Source organism: Pelophylax lessonae (assembly GCF_965119305.1).
Source record: "Pelophylax lessonae genome assembly, chromosome: 1".
Lineage (NCBI taxonomy): Eukaryota > Metazoa > Chordata > Amphibia > Anura > Ranidae > Pelophylax > Pelophylax lessonae.
In genome coordinates this window covers 550647566-550664576 of record NC_138768.1, presented here as the reverse complement: position 1 = coordinate 550664576, position 17011 = coordinate 550647566, and the positions used below count along the sequence as shown (strand labels likewise).

Sequence of the window (17011 nt, the reverse complement as noted above, 5' to 3'; positions counted from 1 at the left end):
TTAGCAGTTAGCTGAGACAAACTGTTTACCACCGACATTGTTGCCTAAAATGATCGCCCTTTATTTATGTAAAACCTTTATTCCAAAAGAAAAAAAAAAAAAAAAACTGTTGCTGTAACTGATTATAAAGTGTTAGCTGAATTTTGGCTTCAATTTGTTGGTCAAGTCCATCTGTATCTGCTAGTCTAACATATCAGAACCACCATAACCACATAGGAGACACCCCTAATACAAGAAGGGTGTTAGTGGCAAGATCACCAGGCTAAAAGGAAAAAAAAAAAGAAAGCTAATGCTAACCTGCAATATATTACATTTTTTATACCACTTTAAATATCTTAGCTGACTCTGAAACCTGGTGATTAGTAATGAATGATTTGAGAACAACGTAGAATTACTGCAGTGAAAGTATATATTATCCCAGTGTGGCACACCCACATTTCTGAACAGGAATCAGCAATAATGTGCAGCTGACATTGGAGCGACTACACCTAGAAAGATAACTACAGCACTGAGAATGGGGAAAAAAAATAAAGGATGAAAATGGACACACATGCACAGAGCTTTACCAACTTGGGCTCCCTCCACACGGGGCGGATTACACCTGTGATCTGCTTGCTCAGCAGGAAATCTGTTGTCTGCTGCCCCCCCCTCTAAGCAGGTGGATGACAGGTCCATGTTTGCTTCACTCATGCAGACACAGCCCACTCTCCTTTATTGGCGGTCCAATGTAAACAGATCCCCTGTCAGTTTACACCTGACTGCCATCCAATCCCTCTGTTCTTGGCAGATCGGATGTAGATGGGTGTAAACGGACACGTCTGTTTACACCCCACTCCATAGCGGAGAATGGAGATTCCAATTGGGTCCGCCTCAAAAACAGACAGGCGTAACCGATCAGAGTGTTTGTGTGAAAAGGGCCTAATGGGCCATACACACTATAAGATTTTCTGAAGACTTTTTCCCTTAGATTTACCAAAACCATATAATATGAGGTCAAACCTAAAGTCTTTTAATTTGTATGCAATCCGGCAGGCCCTTGCACTACATAGAAAAGGTAAATCTGAAGGAAATCTAGCCACAAAAGTTGGATAGTGTGTATCCAGCTTTAAGCACCATACACACGAGAAGAAATTCGGCCGGGAAATTTCATCCGACGACCGATCTGCCGATTTTCTGCTTGTTAGTATGGTGCTTCCGACAACCGACTCCGACTTTTCGGCTGACAAAATTCTGGTGTGCAGGCATTAAAATTTTTGTCCTCCGTCAAAACACGTCCGATTTTCGTCTCATTAGTACAGATTTCGATGGGGAAAAATCTTATGAGCAAGACTGGGCTTGCTCAGAGATGAAAGAATACAAAGAAAGCAAACCAACACATGACATCACTTCTGAAGTAGAATTCTGTCATACGGGAAAATTTGTGTGCAGTCTAGAGCACATTCCAACCAACGGACACACACTCTGGACAAAAGACGCACGACCGGTCGACGGAAATTCGTTGCGTGTGTACGAGGCTTTAGGCTGGATACACACTATACAACTTTTGTTGGTAGATTTCCATTAGATTTACCTTCACCTATGTAGTACAAGGGCCTGCCTGATTGCAAACGAAATGAAAGTGTTTCGATCTGACCTCATATGGTTTTGGTAAGTCTGAAGGAAAAAATCTAAAGAAAATTGTATAGTGTGTATCCAGCTTAAGGCTGGATTCACACGAATGAACTCCATAGTCTGCATCCGCCTGCTCAGCAGCGGATCTCTCTGCTGATCCCCCCTCTGAGCAGGCAGATGACAGGTCCGTGTACGCTATGCAGAGTAGACGCAGACACACATGGGCTGTCAGATGGAAACAGACCACCTGCCCATTTCCATCCGACTGTCATCCGATTCGCCAGATGGATGAGGAATGGATCCCCCATCCGTCTATTTATAACGGACAGGATCGGATGGCGGTGGGTGTCAATGGACGCGTCTGCTGACGTTCGCCACTCTATAGAGAGCTATGGCAGTTCCAATTGGGTCTGCCTGAAAAATGGACAGGCAGACCTGATCACAACCTTTGTATGAAAAGGGGTCTAAATGTCATCCCCTTAGGGCGTATTCACACTATACATGCATAAAAACTCATGAAAAATATGTACAGATTTGATGTGCATAGATATGCGCTTACATCACTTTTTAAGCACATTGATTTCCTTGATGTGCATTTTTTTCTTTTTATGTCACTTGTGTTTCATTTATATGACAACCACGTGATTGGGAAGATGCCCCTGCCTTCTGCTGTTGATGCTCACTGGGAGGGGACTTGCAGGGGTTAAAAAGCAGCATTTATGTTCTCCAAAGTGTGTACACAGATCAGCCCCTGGCTGCTACTGCTCATCTTGTAAGTCTCTGCACAGGTTACACAGTACAGTGATCACTGGGAGAGAGGAGACTGAGGAAATGCTTCCCCCAGCCTGCAGCAGACTGACATACAATCTTATTTCTAACTGCACTTTAAAAGCAAGAAGCAACAGCACAAAGAATACAGCAAAGAAATGGCAGCTTGTTCTAATTCTCAGAAACAAGATCGATACAGGAATGACTGCAATGCCTTATGACAGATGCTGTATGTTATAGCAGCCATGAATAGATAGCATAACACATACCAGAGCTCCGTGCACTATCCACGTTTCCTGCTTCCCATGCAATGCCAGAAGACCACCATTCACTGCAAAACAATCCTGTCCTCTTCTCAGCCCTCAGCTCTGTCTCTTATTCTGAACGGCTGAAAGCTGGCGAGACATGTTTCCGAAGACCAAGGCTTCCTGATGAAGAGCCGGGAGACTAAACCAAAATGGCGCCGTCTAGTGGAGACAGAACTTATCATACTACTTGTGCTCTAGTACGCTTGTTGGACGTATTTCCGCTTTTGCCGCAAAGTCTAGAGGGCCGAGTAGCCATGTTTGAGATGGGCAAAATTAAATGTGAAAAGTTGGTGAGTTTTTTTAAAGGGAACACGCTAGATTTTAAACGAAGATTGAACCATACAAGAGAGATATTTTTCTTCTTTGAACCTGGCACTGTAATTTTATTTATATATATATATATATATAGATATATATATAGATATATATAGATAGATATATAATTTTCTTTTGCCTAACACTAAAATCTCTATTTCTACAGGCATCCACGATCTAAGACTAACCTATCTAGCCCTGTAAGGTAGAAATCGCTATACATACCTTTTTTTAAAGCTGCTCCAGTCGCACGCTGAGCTGTCAGCTGCAACTTCACTGTAGAGGGGGGTGCAGAGGGGGGCCGCTGACAACGGAAGCCTCATAGTAACTCTATTTGTGACGTCACTTCCCATTAATTTCCAAGCCATTGTAGGCTGTCTTACAGAGCTTCCGCCGCTGGGGACCAAACCAGAGCCGCTTCAGAAAAGTTATGTATAGCGATTTCTTCTTTACAGGGCTAAATAGGTAAGTCTTAGATGGTATAGGATTGTATGTACATACAGTATGTATGTGTATTATATATTTATATATATACAGTATATATATATATATATATTAGTGTGCATATATACCGTATATACTGTATATACAGTATCTCACAAAAGTGAGTACACCCCTCACATTTCATTAAATATTTTATTATATCTTTTCATGTGACAACACTGAAGAAATGACACTTTACTACAATGTAAAGTAGTGAGTGTACAGCTTGTATAACAGTGTAAATTTGCTGTCCCCTCAAAATAACTCAACACACAACCATTAATGTCTAAACCGCTAGCAACAAAAGTGAGTACACCCCTGAGTGAAATTGTCCAAATTGGAGCCAAAGTATCAATATTTTGTGTGGCCACCATTATTTTCCAGCACTGCCCTAACCCTCTTGGGCATGGAGTTCACCAGAGCTTCACAGGTTGCCACTGGAGTCCTCTTCCACTCCTCCATGACGACATCACAGAGCTGGTGGTTGTTAGAGACCTTGCACTCCTCCACCTTCCATTTGAGGATGCCCCACAAATGCTCAATAGGGTTTAGGTCTGGAGACATGCTTGGCCAGTCCATCAGCTTCTTTAGCAAGGCAGTAGTAGTCTTGGAGATGTGTTTGGGGTCGTTATCATGTTGGAATACTGCCCTGTGACCCAGTCTCTGTAGGGAGGAGATCATGCTCTGCTTGAGTATGTCACAGTACATGTTGGCAATCATGGTTCCCTCAATGAACTCTTGCTCCCCAGTGCCAGCAGCACTCATGCAGCCCCAGACCATGACACTCCCACCACCATGCTTGACTGTAGGCAAGACACACTTGTCTTTGTACTCCTCACCTGGTTGCCTTAGTCTGCTTGTCTTCAGCAAACTCTTTGCAGGCTTTCTTTTGCATCATCTTTAGAAGAGGCTTCCTTCTGGGACGACAGCCATGCAGACCAATTTGATGCAGTTTGCAGCGTATCATCTTAGCACTGACAGGCTGACCCCCCACCCTTCAACCCCTGCAGCAATGCTGGCAGCACTCATACGTCAATTTCCCAAAGACAAACTCTGGATATGACACTGAGGACATGCACTCAACTTCGACCATGGTGAGGCCTGTTCTGAGTGGAACCTGTCCTGTTAAACCTCTGTATGGTCTTGGCCACCATGCTGCAGCTCAGTTTCAGGATCTTGGCAATCTTCTTATAGCCTAGGCCATCTTTATGTAGAGCAACAATTCTTTTTTTCAGATCCTCAGAGAGTTCTTTGCCATGAGGTGCCATATTGAACTTCCAGTAACCAGTATGAGAGGGTGATAACACCAAATTTAACACACCTGCTCCCCATTCACACCTGGGACCTTATAACACTAACGAGTCACATGACACCGGGGAGGGAAAATGGCTAATTGGGCCCAATTTGGACATTTCCACTTAGGGTGTACTCACTTTTGTTGCCAGTGGTTTAGACATTAATGGCTGTGTGTTCAGCGTTGTCACATGAAAGATATAATTAAATATTTACAAAAATGTGAGGGGTGTACTCACTTTTGTGAGATACTGTGTATATATATATATATATATATATATATATATATATTTTTTTTTTTTTTTTTCCCTCTATTGGTTGAACTAGCTATGTGACTATGCAAGATGTAGAGATTTTAGTGTTATGGTGGACTTCCCCTTTATAATCCTTATGCTGCTAACATTAGCAAATAGTGTATCATATTTACTTTAGAGTTTTTAAACTCTTTTTTTTTTTAGTTTTTCAGTTTCTTTCTGGTTTCTTTTTATTTTTATCCTGTAAACTTTTTTGTGCAATCCAAACAAAACATACAAAGAATATTAATAGAAAATACAGAATACATTTCTTAGTAAAATAAAAGCAGGAACAGTGAAAAAGAAAACAAAAACAGTGCCGTTATTTCAAACGTCCGTACAGGACACAATATATGCATAGTTATCACCTTGGAAATCAGTCATAGGAGGGATATGAACAGGAGACACACAGGGGGGAGGGGGGAGGGGAAGGGAGAGGGAGAGGTCATACAGTCAATACAAACAAGACTAAGTATATATCTTCAGAAAATTAAGAGGAATCACTGGCAGGTAAAGAGGTCGTAGAGTCAGACTCAACCTAGAGGGAACAGATTTTTTGGTATTTTTTGGGGCAACCCCTAGCCTCATACGTCATTTTATAGAAAGGCAGTACTTGCTTAATTAGCAAGATCCAGAACGATACATCTGGGGGAACATCAGATTTCCAGCGTAGTGCTATGGATTTCCTAGCAAAGAAAAAAGCCAAGCGTAAAAACAGTTTAGTACGACCAGGGGTGTCCTTCTCATCCACATAACCCAGCAGGCAACGAAGAGGATTACAAATGTTGGGCAGCTGTGTAAGGCTTCTTTCACATGGCCGCTCCGTGTGAAAGGTCCGCTGCGGGACTTTTTTTTTTTTTTTTCCACGGAGCGGATGACATTTCTGTCATCCGCTCCGTGTGCCCGCATATCATCCCATCCGTTTGCGGATGATATGCGGACATAATGTAAGTATATGGCACTGCGGATGTCAGCGGATGACACCGCTGACATCCGATTTTCCTTCCTTTCCGTTTTTTACACAGAAGAAAAAATAGGGTTCTGTTCCATTCAAAAAAACGGAACAGAACTGAAAGGAGGAAAATCGGATGTCAGCGGATAGTATTCCGCTGACATCCGCAGTGCCATTCACTTACATTATGTCCGCAAATCATCCGCAAAAAAATAGGATGATTTGCGGACACACGGAGAGGCCGTGTGAAAGGACCCTAAGGGTGGCAAGAAAGTCTGTCACAGCAGACCAGAAGGTTCGTATCAATGGACACTCTCAAAACATATCAAAGAAAGTACCCTCAGCCCCAGAGCATTTCGCACAGGAAGGGGTCTCTAACCTACCAATACGATGTAGGAATGTGGGTGTAAAATATGCCCTATACAGAAATTTCAATTGAATGACTTTGTCTCTAGAAGAAATATCCAGCGGAATTTGCAAAGGAAGGATATCTTGCCACACCTCATCCGACAGGTCCGGGATATTAGCCCTCCAAAGAGATTTGACGGCGGTCAACCTTTTAGTTTTAGAATGTAATAAGGCTGAATAATATGTAGAAACCAGTTTGCCATGAGAAGGGTTATGAAGAAGTTTTCCAACGCAGTAGGTTGTAGTTAGACATTACGTAAACCAAACTGTGCAGCCGAAAGTGTGTCGCAGCTGGAGGTATCTAAAGTGGGTAGTGGCGGGTAGGTTGAAGGAGTGCTGTAGATCAGCAAAGGAGAGGAAAACACCATCTGAATATAAATGGGAGACCAATTTAAATCTCGGGTTGTGCCACAAGGGGGCATTAGGGGAGTGTACTACAGAGGACCAGGACCCATTTAGGTTGGAAGCCGTGAAGACCCTTGGAGTCACAGCCAATATAGTGGTGTTCGGCCTGCCCATGGTAGAGCGACGATGGAGTAAATTTTGTAACGATTCAAAGGCGGCAAGAATGGCTGCCTCAAGGGCCGACGCAGCATTATTAGTCTCAGGATGGAACCACCAATGTGCGTGGGCCAACTGGGATGCTATATAATAAAGCCAAAGATTAAGTGCTGCGAATCCCCCCTCAGGAACGGGTAATTGTAAAGCATGCCTAGCAATTCTAGCAGCTCGGCACCCCAAATAAAGGAGGTCAGCAGTGAGTCAATCTCTTGGAAGCGACGTTTGGGGACATACACCTGAGAATTACCCAATATATAAAGAAAATGCAGTAGAAAAATCATCTTAAAAATATTAATTTTACCCAGAACCGTAAGGGGGAGGGTAGCCCACAGTTTCAATGTAGCCTTCAGTCGGGTAATGAGTGGGTGCAGGTTATTAGTAAAGAATCGGGAAAGGGGTAGTTGAATCTCAATACCCAGATATCGAAACCTGTCCACCACCCTCAGGGGGCAGGAAGCGATAGGGGGAGGTATAGCTTGCTGATCAATGGGGAACAGGGATGACTTATTCCAGTTCACCCTGAAACCCGAGAAATGGCCAAATTGTTGTATAACAATAAGTAGTATAGGGAGAGAATTATGAGGGTCAGTAAGGTATATCAGCATATAGGGAGACGTTTTCTTCCAGGCTGTTGATCACAAATCCGGAAATTCCAGGATGAGAGCGGATCAACACAGCCAAGGGTTCTATGGCAAGGGCGAACAACTGAGGGGACAATGGGTAACCCTGTCTGGTGCCCCGTGTTATAGGAAAGACGTCAGATACGCAATTATTCACCCGTATTCGGGCCTGTGGTTTATAATAAAGCAGCTTAACCCATCTAATAAAGTTGTCCCAAAATCCAAATTTAGCCAACTCCTCCAACAAGTAGGGCCACTCAACCGAGTTAAACGCTTTGTGGGTATCCAGGGACACAACAACCCTGGAAGTTGGAACCCACAGTCTCATGCACAGCTTGGAGATTGGTGAAGAGTCTGTGTAGATTGATAGAAGTGGACCTTCTCAGGATGAAGGCGGTCTGATCCGCTCTCACAAGCCAGCGACGACTGTATTTAGGCGCCTAGCTAGGACCTTGGCCAAAATTTTTATGTCAGTATTTATCAATGAAATAGGGTGGTACGAGTCGCAAAGGAGGGGATATTTATGTGGCTTAGGAATGAGCACAATCAGAGCCTCAGTCATTGAGGGCGGCAACCATCCTTCCTTAGAAGCAAATGTAAACACCTGAAGTAGGTGAGGTCTCAACAACTCTCGATAGTGCAAGTACCATTCAATAGGGAACCCATCCAGCCCCGGGGTCTTGCCACGTGCAAAAGTGTTAATAGCTCCAGCTATCTCTTCAGGAGTCAATGGAGAGTCAAAAAAGGCATTTTGACTAACAGTCAGCTTGGGGAGTGTAACATCACACAGGAAATCATCTAGTTCCACTATAGTATAATGTGCCCTGGTGCTATATAAGGTCTTATAAAAAGATACAAAAGTCTCAACCACTTCAGGGGTCTGTTCAACCACAACACCAGCCAAGTTAGTGATACGGGGAATAGTGCTGGGCTGGTATTCTGGTTTTGCTAGATAGGCCAGAAGACAACTGTTTTTATCCCCTAGCTCAAATATTCTTTGATTCTGATATAAGATCTTCTTTTGTGTGCTTTCAAAAGTAAGATCCAGATCTCTTGCCCTAGACCTCCAGCTAGCATGATTCTGCGGGGTGGGATCCGCTGTGTATAGTCGTTCGGCCAGACGCAGTGCTTGTTCCGCATCAGCCAACTTGGAATGTCAAGCTTTCCTGAAGTTGCCAATGGCCGAAGAGAACGCACCTCTCATGGTAGCTTTTAAGGCATCCCACACCATAAGCGTAGAAGCAGTTTGTGCATTTACCACCCAATATGCATTCATCTCAGTCAACCCTTGATCAGTGACTGCCGAGTCCGCAAGCCACAATGGGCTCAGCCTCCACAGTTTGTAATTAGTAGGAGCTCCCAGGGCGAGGTCCGCTAACAAAGGCGAATGGTCGGACATTGTCCTAGAGAGAAATGTAATATCCAAAAGCAGACTTAACAATTCCTGAGGGAGCAGAGATCAATACGGGATAGGGTACCATGAGTGCTTGAGTAGCAAGAGTATTCCCTTGCCTCACCATGCTTCCATTTCCAGACGTCCAGAAGGTCCAATTTATCCAAAAATCAAAAATAAGGATAATAAAACAACCAGAAGGGTCTGTCTTAATATGTTTAATGGAGATGGGGGCAGATTTAGTGATCAAAATAGAGGTGCCTCTCACATAGGTGGAATAGGTAGAGTGAAGCGCATAAGCATACGGGCACGTTTAAAAGCCATGACCCTGGACCCCTGGAGATGGGTCTCCTGGAGGAGGACAATATGTGGATTGTGTTGTTTCAGGTATTCAAACATTAGCGAGCGCATGACCTTGGAGTTAAGCCCCCTGACATTCCAAGAAATTATACGTAAATTAGCCATGAGATAGGAGAGATAATCACGGTTGGCACCTAAAAGTCACCCTGCCGAAGCAGGGGCTCCCAGACTGCCAAGTCTACAGACCACGGGTAGGAACACCTGCAAATGCCTGGAAAAATTAAAGCATTAACCTCTGTAGGGGGCGGATGATAACATATCACATATAGGCACAATAAAACACAGCAAACCAATAGAGATAAGAATGAAACCCCTGGAAAAAAAGAGAAAAAGGCAAAAACATCCTTAACCCACCCGGCCCTCAAACCCCAACTATTGAAAGCTTTGAATCCCATAACAAAACCAAGATATTGGGAAAGCGTAGATCTGCCCATCCGAAGGCAGGGTAAACTGTCAAGTAAAGAAGACAAAATGTAGAAGTGGATCTTCAGGAAAAAACTATGCCCAAAAGTGCCCTTCTGGGTAACAGTGGAAAAATTAGGACCCGGAACAGGACAGTCATCCAGGAGGAAATCAGACTCCCAGCACATCATGAGCTTGAGAAAGAACATCCGTAGGGTGGCAGACATCCATGGTAACTGAGTCCTGGCCAACACAAATGTAGGTCCCCACTCAACTGGGAGGTGAGCGACGGTCCCAGCGTGGAGGGTCTCTGTGACCCAGGGAGTCTACCCCCTGAGCTGCTTCTTGAGGGTTCAAGGAGAAGTGAGCCTTGTTCTGGTGAATGATGCGCAAGCGTGCAGAATACAACATACTGTATGGCAACTGTAGGTCTTGCAAACTCCTCTTCATAGCAAGGAATGTGGTCCGCTGCTTCTGTGTAGCGGCTGAAAAGTCAGGAAAAATGGTGATGGTATTATTGTTGTAGGAGACGCGACCCTTGTCCCTGGAGGCCCTGAGCACAGCCTCCCTGTCATGATAATGCAGCAGTTTCATGAGAATGGGTCGGGGTGGTGCCCCTGGTGGCAGCGGGCGCAACTGCACCCTATGCGCTCTCTCAATAGCAAATAAAGGGGAGAAAGTATCAGCCCCAAACGTAGAGTGGAGCCAGTTTTCCATAAAAGATTCAGGGGTCTTACCCTCAGATCCCACAGAGCAGCCCTGATCTTCCGAGTCTCCCCTTGCCCAGTGCCCCCATAGCAAGCCACTTGCACTTGGGGGCACTCGTGCGTTCTCACTCCTGAGCCGGTTCTCTGCATTCATAAAACACAGAGAACATGGTTTAGCCTCACCTCCCGCCTCACTGGCTGTGATTGACAGCAGCGGGAGCCAATGGCTCCCACTGCTGCATCTCAGCCAATCAGGACAGAGAGACTCGGGAGAGCCTTAAGTCTCGTGCACATCACTGGATTGAGATTAGGCTTAGGTAAGTATTGGGGGGGGGGGCTGAGGGGAGAGCTACACACTGAAGGTTTTTTACCTTCTTGCATAGAATGTATAAAGGTAAAAACCTTCAGCCTTTACAACCACTATTTTGTACCTAAACAGGGAAGTACAATTGGCAACCAACGCCTGTCAGTTAAATGAGGAAAAAAAAGATTAGTGAAAGTTATTAGTGACAAATCTACTCGTTATAATTGCCTAACGTTTTAGGCTTGAAAAAGCATACAGTAGTTTCAACATGCACATAGTTTGAGCTTTTAGAGCAGTGCTTGCATGCAGCAGTTTTTTTTTTTTTTTTTTACTTTTTACATTTTTTATTTCAATTTTAATATTATAATAAAGATGAATTCCAGGTATGGCTACGCGTACCTTTTGAATACTGTACAGGGCCAATGAAATTGGCCCTGTTACCCTGATCTGTGACAGGGCCAATTTCAGTGGCCCTGTACCTTTTGATTACTGTAACCAACCACAGCAATCACAGTAGTAGATAAAAGCTGCATGAATGCAGCCTTTGAACAGTAATTGGCACCTGTACTGAGCGAGCGACCTCCTGTGTTTACAATGTAGAAGGGCAGCCGCTCTGCTCAGGACCCAGAAGCTAGTGAAAATCACTGTAGTAAGTGCTGGGACAAGGTCATCTAGCACCCAGGGCGAAGATGCCAAACTGCGCCCCTCCCTTTCCTTAAGAGTCGATCCACACTAGCGTGACTTGTCAGGCGACTTGTCAGCCTGACAAGTCGCGCTCCCTCGCGGTCCATTGACCGCTACAGAACCCGTTCTAATAGGAGCGACACAAGTCGCTCCGACTTAGAAAAAGGGTCCTGTACTACTTCGGGGCGACCTCGGAGCGACTTGCATAGACTTCCATTATGTGAAGTCCATGCAAGACGCTCCAAAGTCGTGGTGCACGGGAATGCACAATTCGCCCCCGAAGTAGGACAGAGTCGTGCCGCCCCAGTGTGAACCGACTCTTAGGGTTAGGTCAGGGCACCTCCATATTTACAATAAACCATTGCACCCAAGGCAGCTGTCCCTCCTGCCCACCCCTTTTCCTGGCCCTGGTGTCCACTAAAGTGATTTCCAGGTTGCACGGGGATCCCACAGGTATGGCACATAAATACTTACATTGGTCCAGGCTGGACCAATGTAATTATGTAACTATGTGAAAAGTGCCATACCTGGAGCTCATCTTTTAATGGTGCCAGGAAGAAATATGGATCAACAAAGTGATAGATTTCTATATGCCAAGTTTATTTAATCTACATCAGGGGTCTCCAAACTACGGCCCTCCAGATGTTGCGAAACGAAACGTCCAATGAGGCATTGTAAAACTCTGACATTCACAGACATGACTAGGTATGAGGGAAATTGTAGTTCTTGAACAACTGGAGGGCCATAGTTTGTAGACCCCTGATTTACGTGAAAACTGCCGATTATTATTATTATTTTTTTTTTTTTCAATAATAAATGTATTGATCAGCGCTACCAGCGTGCTCTGGTTTTCCCTTTTATTTTCTGTTACATAAGTGTGATCTCCTGCTGTCACGAAGGCTGTATTTGTTGTGGCTACATATATTCGGTTGTAGCTGACATGCCAGCATTCCAGAGAAAGCTGTATATCAGGTGAGAGGAAAAGCCGAAGACGTATGTCTGTAGGTATAATTTTTTACGATAACTTTTATTATTGTGCTGTGATTTAAAAATCCGACAACAAAACCTACGATCATGTGCATAGTCTTTAAAAATGCAAGCATACCATGATTGCTCAATAGCAGAGGTCAACAGGCACTGGCTTGAAGAATTGCTGGGCCCTCCCCAGACACTGGGAGGATTTCCTAAGGGAGACGTCATGGTAGGTATGGCAAAATCTAGCTGTTGGTACATAGACTGACAATGACACATGCTAAAGAACATGACTGTCAGTAGAGGAACCCTGATTTCTGTTTGGACAGTGTCATGAGACCAGGCGGATGGAATGCTATCTGGAGACTATTATCCTGTATTAACTTGCTGAACTCATTTACAGCTCTGACCAGGAAGTCAGTGAGCTTTGTGGATCTACAAGAAGCAGCATTGCTGTGCTAACTGGGTAAGTCTGCCTTTAAAGCCTAATATATTCAGTCATTGACCTTTAGCAGGCTTGTGTTAATGTATTTTTATATGTTATTTTGTTATTATGTTATTGTTATTTCATATTATTATTAATGTTATTATTATGTTCATTTATTTTTTATTATTAATGTAGTACTTATTTTGTGCCAGTGCTTTGGGTAAATATGTAATGCTTTGTCTTCTTTGTTCTGACAAGCACCTCTTTTGTTGTTTACAACTTTTCTTTGAGGTTTTTTGTTTGCTGATTAATATTTGTCTAATTGGTTATTTTCATTCACCAAAAATACTCACTTTTCTGTTTCTAGATCTTGGTGATTATAACACTTCCTGCTTAGAAGCATTTATTTTTAAAGGTTAAATGAAATGAATGCTAGGGGCTGCTATTGGTAAAAAAAAGAATTTCTGTTGCACACTGTTGGTGTCTGTAGTCCTGTCACACTGGAATATACTGGAGCATGTCTCATTTCCTGTGAATGACCACAGATCTTTGTGACTGGGAATCTGTCACAAAACTTAAAGAGACCCTGTTGCAAAAAAAAAAAAAAAAAAAAATACACAATAGTAAAGTCAAAATGTAAAACTTAAAGCTGAAGTTTAGTCTGCTTATATTGCATAGCTGCCAACTGTCCCTGATTTTGAGGGACTGTCCCTGATTTGGAGCTAAGTCCCTCTGCCCCTCTTTCCTCCTCATTTGTCCCTCATTTTGGTCTGATCTATATAGTTGTATATTAACCTTCTTAGCGGTATTCCCGAGCATGGCTCGCGGTTAAATTTCAGAGCCAAAAGCGGTAACCAGCCACACTCGGGGTACCGCCAGAAGCATCGCTGGATCCTGAAAGCGGGGTTACTTACCTTGTCACCTGGATCCAGCAATGTATCCCGGCGGTGTCTGGTGGCGGATTTTCCTACCGATCCTCTCCGTGCCCCAGCTTCCGTCTCCTGCGACGTGACGTTCGCAGGGGGGTGGAACTGGCGGCAAATTCAAATGTAAAACACACAAAACACACTGATACAATGCAAAATAAAAAAAAAAATCACATTAGTTTGCCCCCCAGTGCCCTTTCCTGCAGTTGTACTTTTTATGTGTATATATATATACACGTATATATATAAATATATATATATATATATATATATATATATACGTATATATATATATATATATATATGTGTGTGTGTGTATATATATATATATATATATATATATATATATATATACATACGTATATATACATACATATATATATATGTATATATACAGTATATATATATATATATATGTATACATACATACATACTTTAACTTATTTATAGTTTGTTATTATATTATAATTTATGATTTTGTGTTTCAAACTTTATCATACCCGAGATGTTATAAAGAAGAACGCACAGTAAAAAAAAATCATATGTAAATAGTTGGTTTGGGCTGCTCGTCCTTAAGAATTACATGCAAAATAATGGTACCGCTTTCAGCACCTAAAATCCGAAAGAATCATACCGCCAGGGAGGTTAACTGCACTTTTTATCTTTATAAAAGTGTTTCCCAGTGCTAAACCTTTCATCCAAGTTTTAAATTGCTGCATTTGTACTTTTTAAAAGCCACTATAAGGGAATAGTAGTGATAAAAAAAAAAAAGAAATTGTGGGTTTAACTTATAATTTTTTTTCTTTGTATAATTCTCCTTTAACCACTTCAATACAGGGCGCCACTTCAATACACCGTGCTGTGCCCTGTGTAAGGTAGGACAGGGAAGAGGGACACTGTTATTGTTATGAAGGACGGAGGAAGCTGATGTAAAGGGGGAAAAGATCAGAACTGTAAGGAGCAGGGGGGGGGGGGGGTGATATATAAGAGGCAGGGGGCAGGAATGTGAAGGGAGTGATATGAAGGGGGATGGGGTTCTGCAAAGGAGGTGAGGGGACAGAAATGTGAAAGGGGAGGCTGGGGACTTCAGTGAGAAGGGGGGGAGTTCTAAAAAAAGGGGGTGAGCATAGGAATGTGAGGGGGTGCTATAAAGGGAGTGAGGACAGGAATGTTAAGGGGTGGCTGGGGACTACAGTGTGAAAAGAGGTGCTATAAGGGGAGTACAGTTATGTGAAGTGATGCTATTAATGGGGTGAGGATAGTTATGTGAAGGGGGTACTATAAAAAGGGGGAGGACAATTATGTGAAAGGGGAGTGCTATAAAGGGGATGGGGGCAGTTATGTGAATGGAGTGCTATAAAAGGGGTGAGGACAGTAATGTGCAGGGGGTGCTATAAAGGGGGTGAGGACATCAATGTGAAGGGGGGCTGGGGACTGCAATGTGAAGGAGGGGTACTATAAAGGGGATGAGGACAGGAATGTGAAGGGGGACTGCAATGTGAAGGAGGGGTAATATAAAGAAGGTGAGGACAGGAATGTGAAGGGGGACTGCAATGTGAAGGAGGGATACTATAAAGGGGATGAGGACAGGAATGTGAAGGGGGGCTGCAATGTGAAGGAGGGATACTATAAAGGGGATGAGGACAGGAATGTGAAGGGGGACTGCAATGTGAAGGAGGGGTAATATAAAGGGGGTGAGGACAGGAATGTGAAGGGGGACTGCAATGTGAAGGAGGGATACTATAAAGGGGATGAGGACAGGAATGTGAAGGGGGACTGCAATGTGAAGGAGGGGTAATATAAAGGGGGTGAGGACAGGAATGTGAAGGGGGACTGCAATGTGAAGGAGGGATACTATAAAGGGGATGAGGACAGGAATGTGAAGGGGGACTGCAATGTGAAGGAGGGATACTATAAAGGGGATGAGGACAGGAATGTGAAGGGGGACTGCAATGTGAAGGAGGGGTAAAATAAAGGGGGTGAGGACAGGAATGTGAAGGGGGACTGCAATGTGAAGGAGGGATACTATAAAGGGGATGAGGACAGGAATGTGAAGGGGGACTGCAATGTGAAGGGGGGGTACTATTAAGGGGGTGAGGACAGGATTGTGAAGGGCGGCTGGGGACTGCAATGTGAAGAAGGGGTGCTATAAAGGGGGCGAGGACAGGAATGTGAAGGGAAGAGGGGGTGATATGAAGGGGGCTGGAAACTGCAATTTGAGGTAGGGAGCAAAATAAAGGGGAGACGCAGACAAAAATGTGAAGGGGGGCTGAGGACTCTAATGTAAAGGGGGAATGATGTGCAGGGGGACTGAGAACACTGATGTAATAAAAAGGATTGTGATCTGAAGGATCTGAGGCTAGGTTCACATTATTGCGTAACACGCCTAGGCGGCCAATTTATTTCAGTGGGCTGCCTTATAAGCAGAAAACCCAGAAAAATAAATCTGTGGCCCTTTTTTTTTTTAAACATGCCGTACCAAGCTCCTTGGTACTGTTGCACCATATGGTGTGCCACAGCACTCGCAAAAACGCGCCCCGTTTGCCATGGAGCAAAGGCACCATTGAGAGTCAAACATATGATTCGGACCTCGGCTGGAAGAAAATTTTTACTGACTGGATCTTCATACATTTTAATTCAATTCCCTGGTTTAGATCAATGCATATTCATGTTAGAATGGCCCAGTCAAAGTCCAGACCTAAATCCAATTGAGAATCTGTGGCAAGACTTGAAAATTGCTGTTCTCAGACGCTCTCCATCCAATCTGATAGAGCTTGAGCTATTTTGCAAAGAAGAATGGGCAAAATGTTCACTCTCTAGATGTGCAAAGCTGGTAGAGAGACATACCCAAAAAGACTTGCAGCTGTAATTGCAGTTAAAGGTGGATCTACAAAGTTTTGACTCAGGGGAGCTGAATACAAATGCACGCCACACTTTTCAGATATTTGTTTGTACAGTAAAAATGTTGAAAACTATTTATCATTTTCCTTCCACTTCACAATTATGCACCACTTTGGTCTATCACATAAAATCCCAATAAAATACATTTACGTTTTTGGTTGTAACATGACAAAATGTGGAAAATTTCAAGGGGTATGAATACTTTTTCAAGGCACTGTAGATTGATGGTAATATTTTTAAAATAACTAGCTGTGTTGTAGACAAAAAGTACAAATTTTATCCTTCAGTTTTTCCTTTTTATGACGACACGCTGAAACTATGTT

General features: G+C 43.4%; 1 protein-coding gene across 1 annotated transcript in view; it reads right to left on the bottom strand.

The window, feature by feature from the left end:
• ELP1 (elongator acetyltransferase complex subunit 1) overlaps positions 1 to 2787 on the bottom strand; it is a 153617-nt gene extending 150830 nt beyond the window's left edge. Inside the window, exon 1 of the mRNA XM_082243694.1 lies at positions 2649 to 2787. The gene's annotated coding sequence lies outside the window, so the exon portion shown is untranslated. The remainder of the gene's footprint in view (positions 1 to 2648) is intronic.
• Between the last annotated feature and the right edge of the window lie 14224 nt (positions 2788 to 17011).